This window comes from Hypomesus nipponensis, chromosome 27 (assembly GCF_054491055.1).
Source record: "Hypomesus nipponensis isolate SF chromosome 27, ASM5449105v1, whole genome shotgun sequence".
Taxonomy (NCBI): domain Eukaryota; kingdom Metazoa; phylum Chordata; class Actinopteri; order Osmeriformes; family Osmeridae; genus Hypomesus; species Hypomesus nipponensis.
Window position 1 is genome coordinate 12,758,458 of NC_140387.1, and position 6,399 is coordinate 12,764,856.

Here is a 6,399-nt window from a genome sequence, read left to right on the forward strand (position 1 = left end):
AGACCTGACAGCCTCTCTTGTGACATGGAGCTTCTGAGATATGTTTTGATCGGTTTCAGCTTGAAAAATGACTTTTCAGCGCTTGCGACAGTCACGAGGATTGTCAGAAATAATTTGATGGCCGTGGCTACACCAGGCACAATTGATAGTATGGAGTTGTGTTTTATTATTAGCGTGTTCGCTAAATCATAAATTGAGCAATTTTTTGTCATGTGAATCTTGTAGAAAGCAATGACTGTACGTTTTACACAATCATAATATGTATATAGGGCCTAACTGAAATACAATGACTTCTTGTAACTTTGATTTTTTTTTTTTGTATGTTTAAAATGTTTAAACTTTTTCTACTTTCTCTTTTTTTGTAGTTTCACTCCATTTCAATGTTGTCCGCTTGATAGGAAGTCAATAAAGGAGCAAGGCTAATTTTCCTGGCTCTTGGAAAGGAGGCTCTGTTAACGCTAGGAAGCACAACAAAGAGCAGTAGCCTACAGCTGTCAAAGTATAGGCCTAGCCTAACGTTAGCTACGTGGTACAGTGATGTTAGCTATAGCAAACATTACAATACCTGTCTCTTCTGGCAGATGAGTGCATCCTTCACCGGCTGGACGAAAAATAAATTTGTAATTTTGGGAAGTTTGGCATTTAATTCAGAAATGTTCTGTTTTGAATGCCGCTTTTGGGCACCGCTTTTAAATGTGCGTTTCATTTTTCCTACGCTACGCTACAGTTAGCTACCTATTTGCAGCGGGCTCGCCGGTCTGTGTGACTATCTGACCTACTTCGTCATGTCACTTACCTAGCTAACAAAGAAAACACAATTAAATATACTTTCCTTTATTTTTATACCAATTCTGGAAACACAGACAAGACAATAAGACATCCCATGTAATTCAAATTTGATTAAAAAAAAATAAAAAAAAACGGGGGGCCTGCCACCCTGCGAGGCCCCCCCGCGGTGCGGGGGCTGCGGGGGTAATCTTTACGGGCCTGTATATATCTCTGACTATCTAGCTCTGGCAATCTATCTGTATCTCTGGTTCTGTCAATGAATGTAGTGTCCTTAAATAGGCCTATGTCTCCTCTTTATAACCTACGAATATTAGCCTAGTGATGTCTGATGTCTGTAAGCGTTTGAAAAAAACGCCGTTTGTCTCAGCTGCTCGTGTGACGTCTGATGCTTTGGACGTCACTTCGACACTTCGACTCTGATCACGTGGTTTTTGCCCATTTGAAGCTACGCTCGACACGTTTGTATCGGTACAAATTGTTTCGAAAGGTCGATACCACTTCGTGAGCACAGTATCGAGCGTAACATCACTAACGTCTAGTCAGTTGTTTTCTGTTAACTGTTTAAGTCCCTGTCATGTCATACCTGTATACCTGTGTGTTTTGTTGATCCCTATGTCCCTAGGAAAAGGGGGTTCATAGCAAGTCACCGTTGGGCATACTGTAACCCAGGGTTACAGGGCACAAATTAATTAAATGTAAAATACAATTATTTGTAAAGAGTAACAAATAAATAACTATTTTATTCACAAAAGTAATGTACAAGAGCTATTATTTATTTGTTGATTAAGAAAAGTGATGCTGGTGTGGTTGGATCCCAGTTTCATACTGTGGCTCTGTGTACAGAAATTATTTTATGCTGTGATGAAGTATTGCAGTGATGAAGTATTGCAGTGGGTGAATGTATTTTTTGGGGGGGGGTTACAGGGGGGAAAGTTGGGGCTCTCGCGCTCTCTCGCGCAGAGAAGGGGAGGCTGACTGAATTGGAAGAGAGACGAGAGACGAGAAAGATAGCGAGTTAAACAAATTACATTTTACTGAAAAGAAAGAGAATGCAAAGATATTGATTTAGTTAGTAATATTGTTTTGTGAATGAATAAAGTATTGATTGAGAAAACATTTGTTATTTTGCTTATAGCGAAAGTTTTGTTTCCGAGAGTGTTTTGTTTTTGCGGTTGGCTACTGTAGGCTAGCCGAATAAAGAAACTGCTGTAGCTAGTGGTACGTGCCAGTGGAGCGAGTGGTACGTGTCAGTGCCTCCGCTGGCACATGACAGTAGCTAGTGGTACGTGTCAGCGCCTCCACTGGTACATGACAGTTACTGTTCTGTTGATAGTGGTAGGCAAGTGTCTCTTGGCAGTTGCATTGGGTGTCTTGCAGCTTTTGTCATGTCGACTAACTGCCCCGCGGCCATTTTAGAATAGGAGAACAGGCTATAAAACTTTTATTTAAAAAAATAAGTTAAACTGTTTGTGCTAACAGGCTCCAAACCATACTTTAGATGTCTCACTACAACCTCACCATACAAAGTCAATTTAGACATTATATTGAATATAGTGTAATGGTGTGACTGTAATGTAAAGCAGACTTGTACACACAAAATGAATTAGTAACAAATTATTTTATTCAGAGTAACTGAATTTAAGCGTGCACATGAGCCACCGTTGTAGACTCTCCTACGTCTCTTATGCACATCGTTGTGTTGTTATCAGCGCCTCCTATTGGCGTATATCATTGATTGTAATAACTGAAGTCAATGTATGTACATTACTACATTTGCATTTCGATACTTTTGAGTAAATATGGTTGTTAATAATGATTCATTATTTTAATATGAAAAACATGTCAATAAATGACACCCTATGATTGCAAATGTACTTTCTGGGTTTTATACATATTGGAAACTACAAACTGTCCTGGATACAAATCTGTTTAAATCACTCACTCATTAAATCACTTAAGATATGTTTATCACAACTGAAGTTACAATCCTTTTGTTCGTAATGACGTTGTGAATGTAAATGTCAGTTTAAGTATAGGCTTAATAACTTCTCAGCAAGTTATTTCATTGATCAGTTGTTATGGGCTGCTGCAGCACTCAAAGAGCAGACAAACTAAGCATTTGATTTGACATGGCTTGAAAATCTTGCAAGCTGACATGTCCAAGTAATCATCAACTTTTTGTACATTACAATGAAGTTTAAGGTGTTAACAATACAAAACATCAAAAATCTCAAATTTGACAGAAAACGATTTTCGATCTTTTATGGCTTATAGCCAACAATGAGCGGCCGTGACATCCACGGGTTTCCGCAGGCCGCCACACATATTTAAAAAATACAAGTTTATAGCCTGTTCTCCTATTCTAAAATGGCCGCGGGGCAGTTAGTCAACATGACAGTAAACAAAAGCTGCAAGACACAGAACATGTACCACTAGCTACTGTCATGTACCAGTGGAGGCGCTGTCACGTACCACTAGCTACCGTCATGTACCAGTGGAGGCGCTGCCACGTACCACTAGCTACTGTCATGTACCAGTGGAGGCACTGTCACGTACCACTAGCTATTGTCATGTGCCAGCGGAGGAACTGACACGTACCACTCGCTCCACTGGCACGTGCCACTAGCTACGGGACAGTACAGTTTCGGTTCTAACCGCTACTGAAGACTCAGGAGGAAGAACAACAAAAAAACCTTGCTACTACTGGCAGGACAAGTGCCTGATCTTTGATTTGACTTGTATATATATTTTTCCTACACTGGAGCGATCTGCCAACCACTTGGACCTGAACTGATCACTTGGATTTTTTTTTTGACTGTGACTGTGTTGTAAAACCGTTTGTGAGTGCGCGTGAGTTCACGTCTTGTATGTTATGATAGTAGGCTAATTGATAAGGTTGAGGGTTTCTACATTTGTATTTCCATAGCTTGATTTGTGTATTGATATATGTGTTGTTTTTATACTTGTATAAAAACAAGTAAAAAGTCAAGCCCATTTTCCAGAATAAGAGTCCCACAATCAAATTAATATAATACAGTGATAATCCCATAGATATTTTAAAAGCAGAAATAAACCCCAAGCTATTAAGAATAAATAGATCAAACTTAAGGGAATCAGGGAGAACAATTAAGTGACACTTTCACATTGATTTGGGGAATTACTATTTTATTATTTTTTGTGTTCTTTTCATTGAGTCAATTGCCATTGTTGTTTTGTTAATGTGTGTTTTTTACATAAGATAAAAATAAAACGGAGGTTATAGAGAAACAAAATATCAAAAATAATAACAACAACAATTCCATTACCTCTGAAATATAGCCAACGTGTTTTGTGTGTTTCATTCTGTAATGCAATCAGTACCGTCTTTCCAAAGAACCACATATTCTGATACATTTACATTACATTTAGTCATTTAGCAGACGCTCTTATCCAGAGCGACTTACAGTAAGTAAAGGGACATTCCCCCGAGGCAAGTAGGGTGAAGTGCCTCGCATAAGTACACAACTTCATTTTGGCACGGCCGGGAATCGATCCAGCAACCTTCTGATTACTCGCCCGATTCCCTAACTGTCAGCCACCTGACTCCCACATCTCCCTTTGATCACATTATTATTCTCTGTAGAATAAGAATAAGAGTTAGACACTCGTTACAATACACAACCCGTAGAGAATACATTGTCTATGCACACTAGTTAGAACTGAGTGGACCACCCTCTGTATTTGAGTTAGCAGTTAGCCTAGAGTACTTGAGGCATGCAAGTTCAGTTAGGGGTGTTTTTGTTGTATACTTTCATTTCTTGGGTCCAGCTCAGCCCCTTTTCCCTAACCCCCTTTACCGTGTGTTTATATTAAACATTTTCGTTTGACGGTAGCTTTGGTTGGTCTGTGTCGTTGATTGTTTCTCACTGTGTCTTACACTGCACAGAGTTGCATGAGGTCAATTTTACTGGCCTCTGTACCCTCCACCCTAGACCGCTGGAGGCACAGGGTTCGTAACACCCACCAACCCGACCCCACAACACACCAGTACTAGACAGACAATACAACACCCAGCACGATATTCCAAAGACTTTGTTGTTTTAAAAAAACAGAGGGGGTTGGTGGATGTGTTGAACTGTGAAATTCCTAATCATGAGTAAATTCAAGTGTTTTTGTTTGTTCTCCAGGTCATGTTTAGGTTCATGCATCAACAAAGTTGATCACAGAATTTGTTTTAAGAGCGTAGCTGGATTGAAGGTCTGCCTTTTGTTCATTATGTAAAGGGGGATGTTACGATGTAGTTGTGCCACTAGGCGGCACTCAAACAATATCTAAATGTGAAGCCTATATTAAAGCTGCATCTGGATCACTCAAGCTAGAGTCATTGCATCTGAACATAAAACACTGAATATAGGCCTGCAGTTGTACAGACATATTGTAGCATTTTTTTTCTGGTTTGCGCGAAATAGTTTAAGATAATATAAAACCAGTCTGAACACCACCAAGGGGGTCTTTATATTATAGATAAACTTATGTTAAACTCAACAAACTTATGTTCCCGCAACATGGCTGCCACTAATCACAACAATCAAGACCTGAGGAATCATTTTTATAGTGAAAAACTAAAAAAGCAACCTGTAAGTTTTTGTTAAGGAGTTAAATAATTATTTTGGGATGACATGATTTGTAAAAAAAAGAATCATGAATAGAAGAAGAGCAAATGTGGTTCACATAAGGAAATGCACCCAAGTAGCCATAATTCAACATTTCCACCTTGCTTGAACCGTGCTATGTATCTCTATAAAGTTTTGTTTCTAGGCAAAGCTTTACTGATAATGATTAGTACTGATCAAGTTTTGATCCCCATAATAACCACCCACCTTATTATCACTGAGCTATAAAAGCTCATCAACACCTGTCACCTGCTTGCTCAAAAAAAAATATTATGGTGATTTGTTTTGATACATGCACCAGCTATTGTGGATATGATGGGGACTAGTTTTTAAGTATTTCATTCATCCCCCTCACAACACCTGTTACCTGTTTGAGTTGCCACACGGGAAGGTGGCTCATGATGCCAGCCACCCTGTTAGTGAGTAGTGACATACATCTATGGAGTCCACAATTGATCAAAAAAATACAGAAAGGTTACAATACAGAATGTTGATCAAATAACCTCCCTGCTTGTGTTCCCATGTGAAGTGGATGTGAAATGTATCGCAGCAATTATGTCAAAAAGTGCTTTTAAGGAACTCATCAGTCATCTCATCAGTTTTAGAATATATTTCAGTTCTGCAATCAGTTATGAACTTAGCATCACTGTCATGTGCAATTTGACTTAAATTTGTACAAATTAAATAGTTGTGTAATTTAACACCTTTACAGATTTCTCAAATATTTTTTCTACGATGTGAGTTGATGCAGCCTACAAACATTTTTAAACCAGCAGAGAAATTAACTATTCTAATTGGATTATGGGTTTGGTTTGGAAGAGAGGGAACTAAATGTTCTCACTTTTATGGGACTGCAGTATATTTATGTCTAGAAAACATTATTTCTGACTGGGCACAGCAAAGTTTAAAATACAGTTTTAATTAGGACATCTCTTTTGACAGATATGAACATTACTTC